The sequence below is a fragment of the Onychomys torridus genome, chromosome 11 (genome assembly GCF_903995425.1).
Source record: "Onychomys torridus chromosome 11, mOncTor1.1, whole genome shotgun sequence".
Classification (NCBI taxonomy): Eukaryota; Metazoa; Chordata; class Mammalia; order Rodentia; family Cricetidae; genus Onychomys; species Onychomys torridus.
This window is the reverse complement of record NC_050453.1, coordinates 58727018-58748963: the sequence shown is the minus strand read 5'-3', so window position 1 is coordinate 58748963 and position 21946 is coordinate 58727018. Positions and strand designations below refer to the sequence as shown.

Sequence of the window (21946 nt, the reverse complement as noted above, 5' to 3'; positions counted from 1 at the left end):
GATCCCTTCCTCAGAGGACCTGCCCAGCTCCCTGCCTGCGTAGATGGCACCTGATCCTGTCACATACCAACAGAATCCCACCACCTCTCCGCCCTAGAAGGGGACAGGCACAGGGGCACAGTCTGTAAACCAAACAGGTATTTCTAGAAAGTGTGGGCATAACCTTGCAGATGGACTTCACCCCTGCTTTTAGACCCAATTGCAGAGTAGCGGTGAGTAAGCTCAAGGCATCTTTCTGTGGGACTGGTGGGTGAGAGAGATTTGTCCTGACTATGGGCCTACAGAAAAACTCTAACTACAAATGGCGCCCAACGTTTTAAAATTTAGACTTTCTGGACAATGAGACATGTCTGCTCCTGGCAGCACCAATTTACTTCAGAGAGGAGGATGGGCATTAAAGATACTTCATATGGAGTTTATCTTCACCTTGACAAAAATAGCCATTTGGGCAAGAAACTGTTCTTGCCTGGACTGCTTGATCAACTGGACATACAGGACCCATAGAAAGGTGACCACTGAACATTGCTTGACAAAATGGTCCTTCAGGTTCCTGCTTCGCAGAGAAAACTGCCAGACATTCTACAGGACACTAAAAAAAGTGACCAAGAGACTCTAGCCCTGTGGGCTAAAGACAAATGCCCCAACATTACAAAGGAACATTAGGTGACTGTCCAGGCTGCCAGCTGTCTCTGTCTACTCTTGCAAGACTCCTGAAAAATGCTTGCATCCTTCTCCCGGTTCTCAGGTAATATTATATCCTTCTGAGGTCTTTGATGTGGTTAAAGACTAAATAGTTATAATTTCCTCAGTTATGATACAAGATAAGTTAGATATAAAACCTTAGACTCACAAATATAAGATAGATAGGATATCTTCTTTAATATTGTAACTATAATTCTTGCTTGATAATTATTTTGTTATATGTAATTGTACTATGTAAAAGTTAAAACCTTCCTTAAAAAAAAAAAAAAAAAAAAGGAAAAGTACTGTGGATATCGTTCTGTGTAAATAAAGTTCTGATTGGCCAATAGTCAGGCAAGAAATATAGGCGGGACAAGAGAGAAGAGAATTCTGGGAAGTAGAAGGCTCGGGAGACACCGCCAGCTGCCGCCATGAGAAACAACATGTAAAGACACTGGTAAGCCACAAGCCATGTGACAAAATATAGATAAACAAAAATGGGTTAATTTAAGATAAAAAAAAGTAGATAACAAAAAGCCTGCCACAGCCATACAGTTTGTAAACAATATAAGTCTCTATGTGCTTTCTTGGTTGGGTCTGAGCGACTGTGGGACTGGTGGGTGAGAGAGATTTGTCCTGACTATGGGCCTACAAAAAAACTCTAACTACATCTTTCAACTTATGTAGCAGTGTTATTTTAATCCATCCTAAGTGAGCATCACCATTTATCCACTCCCGCCATGCAGGCATGGGTCCTCCCGAGGCAGGATGCTGGTGAGCACTAGTTAAAGCAAACCCCGTATTCTAACCTGAGAGCCACCCCTAGTACTGTGTATTCTGACCTTGAGCTCTCAACCCCCAGGCCACCCTTTCTTTATGGAGAGGCATGCTGCCTGGAATCCCCCAAGTTAGCTTTTCTGTAGCCTAGAGTCCTTCAGCAAGCAGCGGCCATTCTAAAACTAGCCCCACAAAGAGCAGCCATGCTGCGGGAGTACTGCAGTCGCTGGGCATGATGGCACAGTCTTGGAGCTGGGGACAGGGAGATGAAGAAGAGGGGGTTGATGGTAGGTTGGGAATTTCCCATCTCCCCCAGGTATGCCCCTGGGAAACCCTGGAAAGCCTTAGCCAGTTCTCCCAGGCCATGTCTGACCACTTCCTGCGGCAGGTCCTGAACTTGTGTTTCTGAGTGTACTGAACAGGAGGGGACGAGAAAGGTGCTGCCGCAGAGGGTGGAGCAAGCTGGACCGACTCCAGCAAGGGTGGGGTGGTCTGGGGAAGCCACTTGGGGACTGGGCTTCTGAGATCTTAGCAGCAGGGGTGTTGGGGAGTGCGTGTGAGGCACAAGGGTGAGACCAAGACACTGGGGAAGAGGGGGCACCCTGGTTCCAAGCCTCCCTGCCACTCCCTCCTCAGTGTCCTCACTCAGGGTTTGTGGAAGCCCTCCCTACCTTGCCCAAGAAGAAAAGAGCAAGATTTGGGACAAGCAGGGAGGGCTCCAGGATACAATACAACCCTTCTGAGGACAGCTTCTCTTCTTCCGCGTTCCCCCCCCCCCCCCAGTAACCTATGGAAAGCCCCGCACCCTGACCCGACTCCACCCTCCAGAAACCTGGTGCATTGCCCCCTGGACTACACCCCCTCCTTCCCTCCCTTCGGGTATGCCTTTTGTTCCTCTTCCCTTTTCTTTTCTTCCCTCGACTCAGGAAAACCTTCAACAGTATCCCAGAAGCACGTCACTCCTCTCCCCTCTCCCCTGCGGTTCCGACTGATGGAGATCCCCCCCCTCCCTCTCGCTCCCCTCCCCCTTTGAGCACTGAGAAGCTTGGAAAAGCTTGCAGTGGCGGGGCGGGTGGAGAGTGTCGTAGGAGGGCAATGCGCGGGCGGCAGGGATTCTCCGCAGAGCCGGGGGAGCCCCATGCGGTTCTAGGGTCTGAGCCACCCGGCCTGCAACTTCTGAATGGCCGCCTGCGGTTAAACCCCTCTTCCCGGTGATTCCAGGCTGCACCTTCCCGGGGCCGCCCCTTCTCTGCCGCCCTCTGCGAGCTGTCCTGGCTGAAGAAGGGGGGCGTGGGGGTGCCGGCGCAGGTCCCTGCTCTCCGGGATCCGAGATCCGGATCGGGATCGGGGATCGCCTCTGAGGGGCAGCACGCGCGTGTGCAGGCGGATGTGAGGCGCATCTCAATTGGCGGGCGGGGGAAGCGGATCAGGTTGTTACTACTGCAGAGCGCGCGAGCGAGGGAGCGGGAGGAGAGCTGCAGCGCCGGCCGGCGCGGGAGTGGGAAGAGGGGATCTGGACTTCGGGGCGGCAGGCTCCCGCTGCCTTCTCCACCAGCCCACACCGATCGGCTCCCGGAACGTCCCCGGGTAAGAGGGAGCCCAAGCAGGGCACCCTGCGAGGCCATCCCCATGCCCCGCAGTCCCAAGCGAGGCCACACCCAGGACACCAGCAGCTTCCCAGGGCCTGGTGCTGGACCCCGGACTTTCTGGGTTTGGTACTTGGCTGAGGTATAAACTAAGTGCAGGACCAGCCCCTGGTGAGATCCGGCTCCGGAAATCCACTTGTTTGTCCCCGGGGGAGATGTCCTGAATATCTTAGGAACCTCTCCACCTCGACCTGTTCTAGTGCGGAGCCTAGGATAGCGCCTCTGTGCTGGGACAGGGAGCTAGCTAGAAAGCCAGGGCACTTACAGCTTAGAAACCATAGGAAGAAGTGCCCTGGAGGGCGGATGGAGTGGGTGTGCAGTGAGAAGCATGTGCAGGGCGTGGGGGACCCTGCTTGCCCCCGCCGCAATGAGGATGAGTTGGAGGATCCACGTGCGTGCGTGCGCGGAGCTTTGGAGCCCCCTGGCGCAGAGTGGAGCGCAGTGGGGGTGCTGGCACTCTGCAGAACGCAGGACTCACTGTCCTTTGCACTCCTTATCGGCCTGGTCTGTCCACACCAGAATCTGCAGTCATGTTTTCTGCCCGGTTCTCTCCCCAGAACTTTTTCATCCTCCAACCAGTGCCCTGGCTTTGTGCACTGAAGGAATCAGGGTTCTCAAGGATCCTGGCAAGCAGCCATGGACCTAGAAGCGGCTCGAGAGAAGGGGAGAGTGGGCAGTAGAGCTCTACTGGATTTGCTGTGTGACCTTGGACAAATGGTGTACCTATGGGAGTCTCAGTAGGATGTAGGGAACAGGCGCGCCACACAGGAATGGAGATGATGTAGGGCAGAATGAGGAGGAAGGAGTTCTGGTGAATGAGCCCCTGAGTCCGCCTGCCAAGCTTCTGTGTCTGGGAATTCACTACCTTTGATTCTTGGCCTCTGCAGAAAGCCCTGTGCACCTCCGGGAAGTGGGGGAAGGGGGTTGACAGTGTGAAACTCTGCACCCAGAACTGGGGGGGGGGGGGGGGGAAGCAGGGAGGGTCAGAAGGCTTACCTTCTGACCCGTTTGTTGACCTTGATTAACACTTTTACCCCTCTCTCGAACTGGAAATGGGGGTTTGGGACCTAGGGCATTTGAGGATCTGGGGTCTCCCGGAGCCTGACACCTGCTGTCCCAACTGAAGGGAAGGAGGAAGCAGGGTATTGAAGGCTAGCCTCTGGGTATATAGTTTTTTAACCTTCCTAGTGGATGGAGTTGCCAGCCTGGGAGGAAGGCAGGCCAGTGTCAGTGCAGAACTGCTTACCCTCTGCACAGGCCATAGCCTTCCCTGGGGAGAGGGTCCCTGGGGTAGATAGGAGTGTCAGAGGCCTCTCAAGGTCATGTTGTCTGCTCTGCTGTCCGGCTACTTCCAGAATCCTCCCGGCTTAGAAAGATCTCCAGTGTGAGCAGTAGCGGCCCATTGCACAGCCTGGACTGCCTGCACACCAACTCACTGGGGTCATTCTTGGGGAGAACCTGTGGGGACTTCAGCCGGGCGCTGGGTCTCAGGTGCCGTAGGAAGACCCCTGGATGAAAACAAAACAGTTCGGTTGAGTTGACAAGTCTTGCTTCCCATCTGTATGATTGGGTGTCAGCCTCTTTCTTGTCTTCCTCACCTGTTTATGAAGAAAGTCAAGCTGGAGAATGTCCCAGTACCCATCCATCTCTGAAGACTTGTGGCTGGAAGTCAGGACTGGTGCCTGAGTACCAGACGAGTGTTCAATGGGAGCAGGTGGCCTCTGGAGCTCCCCGTGCACGCCTCCTCTCTGCTTCCTATCCCCAGAGATACCTTGAAGCATGCTTTAAGAAGGACCCTTGCTGGGCGGTGGTGGCACACGCTTTTAATCCCAGCACTCGGGAGGCAGAGGCAGGCGAATCTCTGTGAGTTCAAGGCCAGCCCGGTCTCCAAAGCGGGTTCCAGGAAAGGCTCAAAGCTACACAGAGAAATCCTGTCTCAGAAAAAGAAGAAGAAGAAGAAGAAGAAGAAGAAGAAGAAGAAGAAGAAGAAGAAGAAGAAGAAGAAGAAGAAGAAGAAGAAGGAGTAGGACCTTTTCCCCCAGGTTCCGCACAGCCCTGGAGTAAGACCTCTGGAGCCCCATCCTGCTGGTTACTACCCAGTGACCTTGAGTGAGTGAGTGCCTTTCTATCTTTGAGTTTCAGCGATTTCATTGTCAAAACGTAGCTAGTGATAAAGGCAGTGGTATTCTAGTGTTCCTATGGAGATTAAAGAAGAAACATGTGAAGTGCTTAATACAGTGTGGATCCCAGAAGAGCCAGAAGAGCCTCGGCCATTATTCAGCGTATCAGTCAAAGCCCGTAGCACACAGGCAGCAGGGCAGCTGGGAGCATGGCCATGGGGAGCAGGGTGGGGGCTAGGGGACTTGCAGTATAGTCACCCCAAGGAGCCCAAAGCTTCCACAGGGTGTCTGTCCCTGTTCCTCTGGCCACCAGGCACTGTGCAGTAGGAACTTCATGGGGAGGAGACACTGGCTGGATTCTTCTCACTTTACCTCAGTTCTGCCCGCCTCAGCCAATGCCCCTTCCGGTCTCTTCTGTGGTTATGACAAAATGGCTTTTTAACCTCACTCCCTGGGCCATCCAGGAATGAGCCAACTGGTGGCTAGAGAGGACGAGACTGATGTTTCTGGAGGATGTGGCCAGTGAGAGCACAGAGACCAGATGAGCCTCAGGAGGACTTCCAAGCCCAAGACCACACCAGACCATGTGTGGGGGTGTGATGTGGAGAGGGAAGCAGGGGCAGGGTTTACCCCAGACTTGCTGTGTGAGCTTAGGTAATTAACGTCCTCTCTGGGCCCCAACTTCCTTATGTGAAGTGGAAGGCCAGCTGGAAAAGTCCGTGCTGGCCCTGTTGGCTGTTGGGAGGTTTGTTGAGGTCATTCAGGTATCTAATGGTATTGTCCCTGGTGTCCATCTTGTGACTCAGCCTAAGGAGAGGTCATGACAATGCCCAGCGAGTCCTAATGGTTAAGATCAGAGGTTCCTTAGTAACTGTGTGGATTTAGGCCAGTTCTTTTATGTCTCAGAGCCTCATTTGTCTCATCTGTGAAATGGGGATCATGTACCTTGCCTTTTAGGGTTCTTCTTCTTCGTCTTCTTTTTTTTTTTTTTTTTGGTTTTTCTAGACAGGGTTTCTCTGTAGTTTTGGAGCCTGTCCTGGATGGACTAGCTCTGTAGACCAGGCTGGCCTCGAACTCAGAGATCTGCCTGCTTCTGCCTCCTGAGTGCTGGGATTACAGGCGTGCGCCACCACCGCCCAGCCGCCTTTTAGGGTTCTTAAGATCACATGGGGATAATTTATGTAAAACTGTGGGATTCTGATGTGTTCCCACTGTGATCATAGGTGCTGCCTAGGGGTTCTCTGTCATACAGAGAGAGAGAGAGATCGGAGGTCATCCTTGCAGCTGCCACCATGCACAGGCATCCGAGAGAGTGCTGTGTTTTCTGTGTCCTCCACCTGCTCTGCATCCTGGAGTGTGCGTGTCCTGGGCACATGGTGGAGAGGTTGAGCCATGGCTGGCTGGCTGAATGAATGTCAGTGAGGCAGAGGTGCAGCACTCTCCCATTCAAGGTTCCCGTGAGGAAAGGCTGAGGAATGAGGTCTTGGAGGAAATGCAGATGGAGCCAGGGCATTGCTGCCTACTAGGGATTATTGGGTAAGGGGACTTCAGAATTAGGCATCCGGATGGCCTTGGGGCCATCTCCATTCATTCCTTTAGTTCTGATTTTAGGGGACTGAGACCCAGAGGGAGAGCACCTTGCCCAGTATCACACAGAGTGTTAGAAACAGTGGTAGAGCTGAGTCAGCACTTTGGGGCCCTCCGTCTCTCTGTCTTCCTCGTTAAGCAGAAGACAGTTATTTTCCATTTCTTCTAGCATCGGAGCCCGAGGTACCGTGCTGTGATGGCAGGAAGGACATGGGTCCTGAGAAGGAACCTCCTCATTGCTGGTGAGAACGTTGAGTTCTTGGAAGAATAGAGAGCTAGCACCAAGTTCCCCAGTGTCAGGCCAGAGTCCCACAGGCACCACACCAGCCTCCCCACTCCTCTCCTTTCAACCCAGACATGCCACACAGCAGCAGCAGGGCAGCCAGACCATGAGAAGAAACCATGTGGGCTTGGCAATGGAGACCAGACAAAGGCCAAAGGACAGACGTCTGATTCTGAAGACCGGCTCTGCTTTCTTGACCCATCTGGGATGGCTGCTGCTGCAGGCTGCCAGGCTGACAGCCTGCTCTGCCTCCCAGAGGAAGGAGACAGCAGCCAGTGCTTTGCTCTCGGTTCCACTGGCCAGCAAGTGAAAGAAAGTCAATATTTGCCCAGCGGCAAAGGACAGCAGGACTTGGTGGGGGGGCAGGGAGGGTAGAGTTGGGGACCGGAGTGCTTGCTTCCTTTATGCTCCCCAGAGTGAATAATGCTTTATGTGTCTGAGTGCATCCTGAGCTGGTCTGGTCTGGCCCACATGGCCATATGTCCTCCTGGCAACCCTCTCCCCTAATACATTCCCTTTATTATAAGCTGATGCCTCCCCATCTCCCACCCCCTAGAGAGGTGGGATTTGAGGCTTTTATAGAAAGATCTGGCAGCAGATGGCCCATTGAGCTGCCTACAGAAGATACTGCAAAGGAACAGAAAGGCAGGCTTCCTTATCTGGGCCTCCAAGCCCGGGGACAGATGTGCTGAGTCCTTGGTAGGTCAGGAGAGGTGGAGAATGCCTTTGTCCTACCACCTCTGCATTGTTTCCTCTCTGAATCCTGCTCCATTTTCTCTGTCCTGAAATGCAGAGGGTCTGGAGGAGGACAGGGTCATGCCGCCTCCCTCTGCTGAAATGACGTTCTTGGACTCATGGCAGCTGCCAACTGTTTGAAGGGCTTCTTTTGATTTGTGTGACTTGGGGGATCTTGTCATGGCAATTTAACAAAGGGAGTGTTTGGAAGCAGATGTGTGTTTTATGTGCTAACAGGGCTATACTCCAGCAGGATGGGCTGTGTGAAGTATAAGGGGGGCTCAACTGTGGGAATCACCAGTGGTTAGTGGACTCTGCCCGATGGGCCCCCAAGGGAGGTGATCTACTGAGCTTGCTCACTTTCTTAGAATCAGTCAACACTGTCACCTGACCCAAGAATAACACTGGTCTCAGCCACCAGCCCCAGCAGGAAAGATCAAGGAGCCATCAATAGGAGTGACTTAACGTGGCTACTTGCAGTGTGGTTGATGAGGCTGCCATCTCCGAGCGTGCCTTCAGCTCGGACTCGAGGGTAGCCACCTGCCAGGGACAGACTGTAGCCTGGCCCCTGGCCTTCCCTCCAGCACGAGGCTCCTAGCACGAGCAAGCTTCCTTCCTGACTCCTGGAACCCACGGGATCTCTTGCCGTCTTTGGTGTGACTGGACCCAATGGCCGTCTGGTCCAAGGGCTAGGTGCTTGGGTGGATGGCCTGTGTGCAAAGTCCAGTTCCTCCAGTGTTTTGTCTGGGAGGCTTTGACTAAATTATTTCAACATCCCAGTTTCCTTATATGTAAAAGTGGAAATAAAGTAGTTGAAAATAAAGTAGGGTTGACATGGGGATTTAATGTACTAATATTTACCTAGATCCTGGAAGTTGGTAGAGATGTGAAGATTAGGCTGTAAAATGCATCCATGATCGAAATAAGGTGTTTCATAAAACAGAAGGGAGCATGTTGAAGAGAAAGAAGCCCAGAGCTGGGAGTGGGTGAGGCAGGATGTGAGTGAATTTCATAGGAAGGATCTGGAACATGGCGGGCTGCCCATGAGTGATTGTAGACATGCTGCAGCTCTCCACTTACCTCCAACCCCTGGATCCCAGTTGTGCCCTCTTGAAAATGCAGTGAAGGAGGTCAGTCTGCCCACATCTCCCCCAGTGTCCTGTGGTGCATGACGGTCTGGCAGAGCTGGCAGGCCTGGCACACCCACAGGATGGCCTCTTCCTGCCTCCTCTCTGGTCACATGCAGGCATCCTGGCTGAGTCCCTAGCACCAGACCCAGTGGGCTTTTCTCCCAGTGAGACTGTTTGGCTTCTGGGTGGCTTTGGCTGAATCTGGTTGCTCATTTTCTGGTCTTCATTTGTCTGAGGAAAGGCCTGGTGGTTTTGTGCTCCGGAGTGCCAAGGCAGGGCACGGACATGCTGCCGTGTCTTGATGGCCAAGAAGAGGGCAGGGCAAGAGGGTCTTCCTTCAAGCCTGAATGCCCTGGCTGAGAGCCTGGACAGGCTGAGGTGAAGCCTTCCTGGGATGTCAGAGGCAGGAGCCTTCCACTCCTGCCAATAGCATGGAGTCTGTGGTTCAGAATCGGGATCTTGGTTCCACATCACATCCAGCACCTTTGCTGTTTGGAGAGTGCCCTGTCCCTTTGCTTCCCCTTCCTGAGGTGGGACAATTAGCCAACAGGGTTTGCTGAAGGTTATCTAGATTAACGATTAGGCTACAGGCCTCTCATTGATCCCCAACATCTGCCAAAGACTGTAAGGTGACTAGGCTACACACCCAAAGCCAGGAACTGGGAGATGCCCACTGCCCCTTAATTCTTTACCTGGTCATGTGGGGTGAGTGGTAGGCTGGAAGAGGGGAGTGCATTATTTCAGAGCTACTTGGGGTCTTAGAGAGGCCTGCCTAGGGATCATTCCCCAAGTGTCTCCTCAAATATCATCCTATCAAGAGCCCAAAATATGAGGTTGCCTGGCCAAGGTCACTTCTGAAGTCAACCGTGAACTTATGGCCTGGTGTCAGATGAAACCATCTACCGCCCCCCCAAGTCAAGCTTTAGTATAGGAGCTTTCAACGTTGGCTAGTATTGTGGGGTTCGCCTCTGGTGCCTGTCTCTTATGACCTTAATCCTGACCTTGAATCTCCCTATATATCAGCCTTGTGTAAATTGGATGTGTTTAGACTAGATAATAGGCAGAACTTCCCCTGTGGCATCCTTGGTAGGGTAATAAAGGTTCCCTCACTAAACACACACACACAAACACACACACACACACACACACACACACACACACACACACACACACACACACATGTATATGTATATATTCAGTGTCTCTCCATATAGCCCAGGTTGGTCTCAAGTTCACCATGTGCCCTAGACTGGTACTGAACTCACTGTGGAACCCAGGCTGGCTTCAGACTTGCTGAAATCCTCCAGTGCTTCCCAGTGTCAGGATCAGAGACATGAGCTACCACGACTGACTCTTCCTAGGACATTCAAGGCCAGATGTGGTCTCCCATGAATCTGGGCTGATAGAGACCATAGGGAAACTTCAGAGAAGAGCCCTAGACTTGAAGTTTTAGCAGAGAGGGTAAGGATACCAGCTGTTGTACCTGACAACCTGAAATTCAGTCCCTGGAACCCACGATGGAAGGAGAGAACCAATTCCAGCAAGTTGTCTTCTGACCTCCACACATGCTGTGGTTTGTGTACCACCACCCCCACCCCCACACACAAATAAATAAGTATAGTAACCGTTTTCAAAGTCCAAAATCAGGTTCTGAACCCACTAGCTTCAGGCATGTGGCTTTGAGCCTGTTTTTGTTTCTTTAAAAAAAAAAAATGGTTGCTGGGTTGTGATGTCACATACCTTTAACCCAGCACTTAGGAGGCAGAGACAGGTAGATCTCTGTGAGTTCCAGGCCAGCCTGGTCTACAGAGTGAGTTCCAGAATAGCTAGGGCTACACAAAGAAACTCTGACTCAAAACAAACAAACAAACAGGTTGACGTACTTCCTCCGGCTTTGAACTCACTAGGTAGCCAAGGATAACCTTGAATTTGTGCTCCAGCTGTCTCCACTTCCTGAGCGCTGAGATTGCAGATGTGCTCTGTCATGCCTAGTTTTACATGGTGCTGAGGATAGTAGCCAACCAGGTCCTATGCATGCCAGGCAAACCATCCACCCCCAGCCCCAGCCCCAGCCCAGCTTTCTGAGCCTCACTTCTAAAATGGGATTGGCGCTACTTACAGGAGTTTCTAAATACCTACCTCCTTTAAAAACACAGCTCAATTGAGATGTTCTTCACATGCCAAAACAAATAATTCATTTAAAATGTGCACTTTGATGATTTTACCATCACCATATCAATTCCACAACATTTCCACACACACACACACACACACACACACACACACACACACACACACACACCAGATATGTTGCAATCCTCTTAATTTCTATTGTTCCAGCCCTATCCAGCTAATAAGCTGGCTTTCTGTCTCTATAACTTTGTCCCTTCTGGATCTTTCCATAAGCCGAGTTCCTCGGTGTACACCAGTGTGCCAGTCTACCCTACACTGGGCAGGACCAGAGCTTCCCTTCTCTCTGGCGGATGGCATCTAGATGTGGACGTGCATTATGCTCACATGTGCATAGCTAACAGGCATTTGGCTTAGGGCTTCACAGCCCGGGACACTGTGATGCTCTGAGCGCCGGGAGAAGGCTGTCAGGGGAGTGGCTTCATTTCTCGTGGCTACGTACCTAGCACTGGAATTGCTGTGTTCAATTGTTTGCTTTTTAAAATCAATCTTCTTTCTTTCTTTCTTTCTTTCTTTCTTTCTTTCTTTCTTTCTTTCTTTCTTTCTTTCTTTGTGGGGGTGCATGTCACAGTACTCATGTCGAGGTCAAGAGGCAATTCACAGGAGTCACTTCTTCCATCATGGGGGTTCTGGGAATCAAACTTAGGTCACTAGGCTTGGCAGTGGGAACCTTTCCCTGCTGAGGCATCCTGTTGGCCTGATTGATTGATGGATCGATTGATTGATTTAGAGTTCTGTATTCATGTAGACTATCTCCTTGTTCAACACAAGGACTATAATTATCTTCACTTTTCCAAGAGTGGAAACAGAGGCATCATTTGCAAGACCTTCAGTTAATAGAACCAGGACTTGGATGCTAGACCCTCCTCTGTGGGCAGAGTGGGAGAGCACTACTAGCCCCTGCCGGGCCTACAGTAGGTGCTCCAGAACTCGTGCTAAATCCTGGAATGGTGACCAGATGCTTTGTGTTTCTCTTTCTGACTACAGTGTGGTTTAAGGGAATTTATTTGACCCTCAGTTCAGTTCTCTCCAAAATATAAAGCCTTCAGCACACATCCAATAGGAGGTAGGCATGTTGGAGAGCACAGCATTGTGGAGTCTAGTCCTGGCATCCTTGAAAGTGGCCTGGAAGGGAAGGGAGTTTCCAGATGTGGGCCTGGGTTTCCCCGATGTTCAGTGACAGCTGGAATAATCAATGCTGAAGTTCCTTTCAGCTCTCGTGCCCTGTGTAAGCTTCGTGCTCCCAGCAATTCAGGTCTGGATGGTTCAGCGGCACCTCTTCAGCAGTATAACAGAGGTGGGGCCACGTGCAAAAGCTTGGGACCTACCATGTGCTCCCTTCCATCACAGCCCGTGCTATAGGCAGGGGCCTTGTGTGGCCAAATATTCTCTTGGGGGTCCCTTTTGCCTATCCCTACCCCCGAGTCCTGTTCCCTCTGTAGTGGCTGCAGCCACCTCCTGAGGCTGGCCCTGGTGTGTGTTCACAGAGCGATGGTGCTGAGTGTCACCAGATGTCCAGCATGTGTTGCTTGACTGGGCTGTGGCTCAGTATTGAGTCAGTAGTTGCTACAGCTGCTGATCCCCAGGGCACCCTCCCAATCCTGTTTTTAGTGAAAGCATGCATTGCAGTCTGCACTGTCTGGGCCATGCATGTCCTCCAAGTGATCTCTGCTCCATACCTGCCAGCCAGCTCACCTCCTGTGTTTCAGTGGGACTCGCAGGGTGCTGTGGTTAGCCTTGTGTGCCGGAGTGTGAAACACCTCTATTTTTATGGCGGAGGAAATAAGCTGAGGGCAGAGAAAGGAACCTCTCCAAGGTCGACACACTGGAAGGAGGCAAGAAGATAAGATTTGATTGAAGGCACCAGACTGAGAGAGGTGGTGTTGAGGGGTCCTAAGGGGGATGACAGGAAGAGCCAAGGGTGCCATCTCTGGGCAGGCGCACTCTGCATTCATCTAGAGATCTTCTCTCTCTCTTTTATTGGGTTTTTTTGTTTGTTTGTTTTTTTGGTTTTTCAAGACAGGGTTTCTCTGTGTATATTTGGCTGTCCTGGAACTCACTCTGTAGACCAGGCTGGCCTCGAACTCACAGAGATCCGCCTGCCTCTGCCTCCCGAGTGTTGGGATTACAGGCGTGCGCCGCCGCCACCCGGCGGGCTCTTCTCTTTTTAACCTTGAACAAAACAGTGGTCCCATTTGACTATGTGAGTACCCCAAGCCATAGCCCTCCCTCCCCCTCATTTTTATTGTTCTGTTTGATTTGTTTGTTTGTTTGTTTGATTGATTGTTCGAAACAGGGTCTCCTGTAGCCTAGGTTGATCTCAAATTCTATGTAGCCAAGGCTAGCTTTGGGCTCCTGATTTCCCTGCCTCCACCTCCCAAGCACTTAGATAACAGGAGTTCACCTCACGCCAGGCTTGAATTTTAGAGGTAGTATCTCACTGTTTAGCCCAGGCTGGCCCTGAGCTCATGATCCTCTTGCATCTGCCTCTCCCAGTTTTTACATCACCACACTAGGCTTCGGGGCTGCAGGCCTCTATTGATACCCTGGCAGCTTGTATGGCGGGCAAACCCAGAGGACTTGGTGGTGACCTAGTGGCTTTCTGCATGACTGTGGAGCAACCCCCCCACTCTGGCCTCTGGCATGCTATGCTGCGGCTGCGTCCCAGCTCCCTTCCCCCTCTGCCTGCGCATTTCACTATTTTTAAGCTCTGTGGGCTTAATGAGCTGCGTACCGTTATGCATCTCCAGCAGTCACCTTGCTCTCTAGCAACCTCAGAAATTGGCTGGGCCCTTCACACCTGCCAGCCCTGCCCTATCTGAGGCCAGAGCTGTCAGGTTCCCATCTGGATGCAGCAATGGCTTCCCGAAGTCTGCCCTGGAGTGGGCCCTCAGCTCACGTGGGGCAGGCCTGCCGATCTCAGACCCTTGAGAAAGGCTTCTTCTCTTTCTGCTCTGGTCTGCCCAGCTTTTTCCTTCCTCCCCCATGTCAGCCCATCCTGTAAGGAGGCAGTGGAGCCTCCCACATACTGGCAGCTACTTCTTTTTGAGGACAACTGGGGACCTAAGGATCTGGGTGGGTGAGGCTAGTTTGCAGCAAGACCTGGGACAGGAGAGATTGAAAGGGAACCGTGATGTCATCCAGGCCAGTCCTATGTCTCCTGTCTGGCATGTCTTTAATGACAGGGTGCTTATGCCTCTGGAGATCCCCCCCCAATGCCATCACTGGACAGTGCTGACTAAGCAAAAATTCTTAATGTTGATTATAAATCAATGGTCCCACACCAGAAAGAAGGGGAGACCCCCCCCCACAAGGAGTTCATCCACCATCAGCCCTCGCTGCATTAGAGGAGAGGGGGTGGGGGTCAGATGAAATGCCCGCCATCCTTTACAAGGAGCATGGTGTCATGGTCAGGACCAGACTTACTCAGAGCCATGGACCAATGCAGTGGGCACTTTTGCTCAACTTGGGCAGTGGGCCCCTTGGGAAGAGCTGAAATGATGTTAGATGAAGCTGTCTTTCTGCTTCCCATGAGGAGGTCCTCAGGTCTGAGACAGAAAAGTTAGAAACGTTGAGTTACACCAGTGGCCTCTATAGAGGCAGGAGAGTTCTGGTTTTCCAGGGACTAGGGGTCTGAGAGGAGCCAGAGTGACATCAGGGACAGTTTCAGCCAGGGGCCATGTGACTGCAGCCCCCTGGGGCTCCAGAACACTGAAACTGCTCCATGCTTGGGGGCTTTGGGAGAGCACTGGCTTGGGAGCCAGACTCCATTCTCATTCTGTGGCCTTGGCTTGTGATGCCCTCTGGCTTGGGGGCTGTAAAGTGTGCTGCAGGACCTCTCCAGGAGGTGTGGGTGGATGTGTGCACCCTGGGGTGTGCTCCATAGGTCAATGTCCTCAATAGGCATGTGACAGTACTAGGTCTCTGCCCACTTTCTGTGGGTGCCCTCATGACATCCTTGCCTCTCTCAGGGAGGCTGGAGTGTGGGGCATTAGTCAGAGAGGGACTGTGTTCACCCCCTCCCCCAGTGAGAGGACCTTAGAGGGGTCACCTGCCTCCAGGCCAGGCTCTGTGGAGTAGCTCTCAGGAGGTGAGGTACCTGGAGCCGGGGTAGTACTCTGTGACATCGCCACCTCCCTCAGTCAGCCATCATCACTACCCTGGGTGACAGCTGTGTCCAGTATCCTCTCGGGTCCCACTCAGAAGATACTGATGTCACCTGGTATTCGGCCAGGCTGCCTGCTGCCTACACCTGGCCACCACTTCCGAGCCCACTCGTCTCCTTGAAAACCTTGGCTCAGAGCTGCTAACCTAGGAAACCCCCAGATTGGGCTCTAGCTTCTGCACCCGTTCCTTATACCTGGGTAGTGCCCATAGTCCCCTATCTGGGGTGTCCTGGAGCACCTGGGCAGGCTAGAGTGTAGGAGAGTGACCCCTGAGGGGAGCCACGATGCTGTGTGACATTGGCTACGTGGCTTTGCATTGCACATCCTGTTTGTTTTTCTTCCTCTTTTTAAAAATTGCATTTTAACTTAGATGCAGTAGGAACCTGCACACAACTTACAACTTGAACCATCAAATGGAGGTGTGGTGGGCATGGTGGATGAGGTCACCGATGTTGAGATACACGGGGTGTCTGGGAGGATGGACTGCAGCTAGGCTTAGGCAAGCAAGGGACAAGCCAGGGTCAGGGCCACAGAGGGCAGAGGGCATAGAGGTGTTACCACAAGCCGTACCTCCTAAGGGATGGGCTGGGCCAGCTGAGAGCATGATGGGAGAAGGAAGGTGTTTTGTTTTTGTTTTGCTTGTTCGTTTGTGTTTTTCAAGACAGAGTTTCTCTGTGTAGTTTTGGTGCCTGTCCTGGATTTCTCTCTGTAGACCAGGCTGGCCTCAAACTCACAGAGATCTGCCTAGCTCTGCCTCCTGAGTGCTGGGATTACAGGCGTGCGCCACCACCGCCCAGCTAGAAGGAAGGTTTCTTAATGAAAGCTTGGCAGCTTGTGCAAAAGTCTGAATTTGTCTAGACCAGTGCTTCTCAATCTGTGACCCCTTAGGGCTGTCAAATGGCCCTTTCACAGGGGTCACCTAAGACCATTGGAAAACGCAGATGTTTACATTATGGTTCATAACAGTAGCAAAATTACAGTTATGAAGTAGCAGTGAAATAATTTTGTGGTTGGGGGTCACCACAACATGAGGAACTGCGTTAGAAAGGTTGAGAACCACTGTTTTAGAAGGTATAACAGGGCGCTGAGCCCACCGTAGGAGATGGTAGGTGGGAGCAGACAGTCCACCTCAACTCCTCTGCTGGGTCAGTGGCAATCATTCCTTGGAGGCCTGTTCCCCAAGGTCCTAGAACCTGATCTGGGCATGGCATCCTGCTTCCTGTGTCGTTTCTAAGCCCGCTGACGCCTGCAGGCAGGTTCTGTTCCGATGCCACGCTGCAGGTAGAAAGACAAGGCCCCAGAGGGGTTCTAACAACTGCCCGAGCTTGCATGTCTGAAAGTAGCTGAACTGGGCCTCACCGTGGCCTCCCAAGCCAGGTGCTGGCTGGCCCCTTCTGGTGGTATCTGCTCCTGACTTGGCTCCTTTCTGTCAGTTTGGATCCCACAGGATTCCAAGGTGGGGCTTTGCAGTGTACATCCTGCCCCGACTGCTCCCTCTGCCTCTGTTGATGTTCTGAGGCTGTGCTTCATCCCTCCCAGCCCTGTTTCCATATCTGTTCCAGCCCCAGGTCATGCAGGAGAAAGTTGGCTTCCAGGACTCTAATTATGCCCCCAGGACTTGGCATGACCCACTTTCGTTCCCGGATACTGTGAGCTGTCAGGGGTGCTGGCGGTAATGGGTGTCTCTGTCTGCAGAGTGGCCGGCACGTCTTGGTCCTTGCTCCTGGCCAGTGTCTGGGAAGAGAGTACACTCTTGGAACAAAGGGGCCGGATAGTCCCTCCCAGGGCTGACCCTTTCCTGGATGGCAGAACCCCCATCACTCACCAGGATAGACTGAGCTATCCAGACTTCTTGGGACTTCTCACCCCCCAGCCTGGTCCATTATTTGAGGTGCAGCTCTCTTTATCATTTGGGAAAGGTGAGATGTTATAGGCACTCTCCTCTGTAAGGTGGGAGTCATCGTAGCTCCTGAGGTGGCAAGGTGCAGCATTGAAGTTTGGAATGCTGCTGATGTCCCCTTAGTCTGCACCTCAGGGCTGGCACACTTCCATGCCTCCCCTATGATGCCAGCCTTCCCAGAGGGCCTCAGAGGCTTAGGGTGGCTGATGGAAAGCAAAACCCTTAGCTGGCTGTGCCAGGTCATCGGGTTCACAGTGGGGTCTTGGCTGTCCGCTGTCAAGAGACTGGCATCCCATCAGCTCCACCATTCCATGAAGGCCTGAGTTTGGCATCTCCTTGGTGAGCTGCCTGGGGACGGGGTTAGGATTTCTTCAGCTTGTATGGTTAGCTCTCAGCATAGGGCCTGACATAGGGTTTGTGGTGAGAGAAGGTGAGTATCAGAATAAAAAACAGACATGACTCAGTTGCACTTGGAAGGGTCAGTCTCATGGCTGGAGCCAGGTGGACATTAGTGAGCACAGTCATTTCATTGGTTTCTTTGCCAGACTTGGAGGGGGCGCTGGCCAGGATACTGTACCCTACCACTGATGGGCCTTTCTGGCCTGCAGCCTGAAGCAGAGGTGTCCAGGAGAAGCCCTTCCTGATGAGATCCTACTCTCGGTTATCTGTGGTAGCAGGTTGTTTCCCTGGGCAGGGTTGGGATAGCAGTGGGAAAGCATAGGAAGAAACAAGCAATGTCCTCCTCAACAGCCTTTGTGGGCTGTGGGAAGCCCGGCGGCCTGCACAGGTGACTGAAGCTAGGCAGAAGTGGGCAGTCTTTCCTCGAGAAAGGAACGTACACAGCTGGGGAAGAAGAATTGGGCTCCCAGACATTCATTCATCTATCCACCCAGTTGCGGAGTAGCCCACCCACTCACCCACCCACCTGCGGAGTAGCCTTGGCTTTCTTGGACAGAGACTGGGCCTGTGGTCAGTGCTCAGCTCTGCCTGTCCCATGGATAGGAAAGCAGCCTTGGCTGCTCTACAGCCCACATGGTATTTGTGTCTGGGGATGGAAGTGTCCCACATTCAGGTCAGGTCTCTGGGCCATCTTGGAAGATTCAGAGCCCTTTCCAGGAGCAGTAAGATGATCTCCTCATTACCCAAGTGGACAGCCTTTTGCTGTGACCACAGCTTCCTGGGTAAGTGGTGACTCTGAAACCCAGCTGTCCCTTCTCTAGGGCTTTTCACATCTCACATATGGCTGCAGTGCGCACTGGTTTGCACCCATGGTGCCTGTGAACACATGTTCACACCCATATTTATGCTCAAACACATGGTGTCCACATGTGTGTGGGCACACAGAGCTTTTTTTTTTTTTTTTTTTTTATAACATGTGTGCCCTCCATGGGCCTGAAAGATGGAGCCAGCTCCTCTTGTAGCTGAGGTTGAAGGCACCCTGGTGACATAATCAGCCTCCATTATTTGGCTAGCATAGCCACCTTCTGTAGCCTCCCTCCGGCTTCCATTTTTTTCTTCTCTGAGCAGGGGCCTTGCCCAGGCCTGGAGTCTGGCTCCTGGACAGACAGCAGGGGCCACCATTGGCTCAACCAATCAGCTCAGGCAGGAAGCAAGAAAGGAGGCTTAGCTACGGTGGTGTCACCCAGCCACAGTCCCTGACCTTGAGGCTATCCTCTCTACTCACACATTGGCTACCCCCTCCCCTGAGTTCACACATTGGCTACCCCCTCCCCCAGTAGCCATACCCACCACATTCTCTCCTTACAGCCACTATACACAACACTCCCATCACACCACACACCTTTATGAGTTTCCCTGGCTCATGTGCCATTCACACACACACCCCCAACCCCTACCTACCACATACACCATATAGCCTCCAGAACACCTCCATATACTATACCATACACACTTCCGCCTACCACACAGCACATAACCTGATGAAACACATCACACCATATGCATACCACCACACACCAGCACCTATCACCCCTACCCCATACATCTTATCACTCACACCTCTACTTAACACACATACACCCTAACCCCTTACTGTATGCACTTGGCTTTCCACTGTACACTATACTTCATACATCTATAACCTGTAACACACACACACACACACACACACACACACACACACACACACACTTATGTCCCATATATACCACCCACCATATACCTCACACCCCTGCTAGTCACAACCCTACTCACTACACACACCACACGTCACAGTTCCTTCCATCTTCCCATGCCCCAATACACACTCAATATACAGCACACACTCCTGCCCTATAGGCCAGAAGAGGGCGCCAGATCTCATTATGGATGGTTGTGAGCCACCATGTGGTTGCTGGGAATTGAACTCAGGACCTCTGGAAGAAGAGCCAGTGCTCTTAACCTCTGAGCCGTCTCTCCAGCCCCCGAAAGCCCCCTCTATGCTCCCAAAGCTTTAAGACCAGAGGTGCTCAGCAGAATGCTTGCCTGGCGCCTGTGCCGCCTGGTTAGAGAGGAACATCCATTTTTCCAATGAAGATATGTGTCTGGTGTGAAGGAGAGCAGGGCAGCTGGAAGGCGCAGTGTGCTTCATGTGCGTGTGTGTGTGTGTGTGTGTGTGTGTGTGTGTGTGTGTGTGTATCCACTGTCTGTCTTTGGGCAATCTTGTCCCCCACCATGCTTCCTTAGATCATGACCAGGGCAGAGTGCCACTGTCCTGCTCTTCTCTCTCCTCTTATAACATGCACACACCAAGGCTCCCCCAGGCCCCATAACCAGTGTCCATGCACCCACTAACTTACTAGCTGGCCCCAAGCTTCCGCCTGTGCCCCCTTAGCTCCTATGTAGGGGTCCCACCCTTCTGTCCTTTCAAGTGTCACGATGCCCAGACAGCAGAGGACCTTTCCTCCTAGGAGAGCTGATTGCAGTGAGGGATTGGGGGCTTCTCTGGAGCCCTGAGGCAGCTCCTGGGACTGGAGGCAACTGGGGTGCAGGTGACCTGGTTGACTAAGTGTTCAGCAACTTTAGTCCCTGGCTGACAAGGTCAAGGAAGCCTCATTCCTGTCCTCAGAGTGGTGCCTTGGCCATTCTGTCTGGTCAAGCAGAGATCCTGGCTGGAGGGGTGGGGGTAGGGGGCTTGCAGAAGGACCTGCCTGGTGGAGCACCCAGCCTTGAACCCTGATGGTTAGTCAGGGCTACAGAAGGAACTGGCAGGACTTGGTGGGGTGTGGAGGGGTGGGCAAGGGGTAGGGAGTCCAGAGGTGCCCATGGAGGCACTGTCAGCCCTGTGATACACTGGTGGCTGGATGTTTTGGCTTCGGTTTGGGTGTCTCTTGAAGGCAAGCTTTGTCATGCAAGGTCTGAGAGGCTCCTGGGTGCTCAGACCCTGTGTGTGTGTGTGAGAGAGAGAGATTTAAAAGCATCCTGCCTGGTTGAGAGCACTGAGCCTTGGCTACCACAGCTGCCCTTAGGTAGCAGAGCAGGGTGGCTAACCTCCTCTCAGGGCTGTGTAAGGCCTAAGGCCCAGGAAGGCTGATAGCCTTGCCCAAGGTCACACACTGTGATTGAACACGCAGAAGGGCTTAGTCCCAGCCTTGAGATTCTGAGCCTCAGCCTGCAGCCTTGGCTTCGGGCCATCTCTCAGGTGGCCTGAGATTTACTGATCTCAGCCTGGATGTAAAAGGAGGAAAGTGATTTTTGCAGCAGCAGGAGAAACTGAAATCAAACTCTGGGGTTTTGTTTGTTTGTTTGTTTTTATTTTTATTTATTTTTCCCCCATTCTTAGGACCCTAGGGTAGGCAGCTCCTAGGTTCCTGTGTGTGGCGACCCTGCACTAAGGCGGAAGTACAGGTGAGCTGACCAGGGAGGGACCACAGGCAGCCGTGCACGACCCACTCACAAGAAATGGGTGATTTATTTTCAGTGTGAGCTAGAAAATTAACTCATTAAAACTCGATTCTCTGCCTCCTGGCACCGAGTCTTGGAATGGAGCTTTGGCGCAAACATAAAGTTGTGAATTTATCCTTGAATATCGATCGTTTCAGTCTGGTGTCAGCAACTGTCATCTTTTTGGCTAGCCCATTTCCAGTCGTTACTTTGGTTTCTGCCGACACAGTGCTGGGAAAGATTAAACAAGCTGAATCTAGTCCCTCTCCCTATCTTCCTTAATCAAGGCCAGGGCTGAGTGGATAATCCGCAGAAGTCCATCGTCCCCAAATCGTAGTTAATTGGTAGAGGTGGCAGTTGTGGGTGTGTGTGAGGATACACAGGTGCTTCTAATTGGGGGAAGGGGGGCATCAGACCCTTTGCCATTCTAGAGTCACATGCGGAAAGGGGGCTCTGTGAGCCCCCATGATGGTGGATAGGGTGGGACTCCAGGGCACAAGCCTATTGGCCTTTGCCTCTCTGGCAGGTCTTTCAAATTATATAGAAACTTAATGTCTAGGTATAGTCCCCTAGCCCCCTGTGACAGAGGACATTAGGTAAAGTTGCAATGCAAATTACCAGGCAATATTGCAGCCTGCTGGCCAGGTGCTTAGGGTCATGTGCATGCCAGCCAGTCCCCACAATGGGCATCATGCCTACAAGACCCATTCCCAACCTGTTTACCTAGACATCTGCTTCCTTGGTCTTCCTCTGCAGGCCTTTACCCTGTTGGCAGGGCACCTGCACCAGCCTCCTCAGGAGCAGCCTCTGCTCCCCCTGCCTAATGGCGCCATTTCATGCTTCTCTGGG

The 21946-nt window shown here is 52.4% G+C and overlaps 1 protein-coding gene across 2 annotated transcripts in view; it reads left to right on the top strand.

The window, feature by feature from the left end:
* Syt2 (synaptotagmin 2) overlaps positions 1-21946 on the top strand; it is a 93473-nt gene that overhangs the window by 60645 nt on the left and 10882 nt on the right. Inside the window, exon 1 of one of the 2 annotated variants that reach the window (XM_036202198.1) lies at positions 2616-3045. The exons of the other annotated variant lie outside the window; for it this stretch is intronic. The gene's annotated coding sequence lies outside the window, so the exon portion shown is untranslated. Of the gene's footprint in view, positions 1-2615; positions 3046-21946 lie in introns of those variants that run through there. 2 annotated transcript variants of the gene reach the window in all.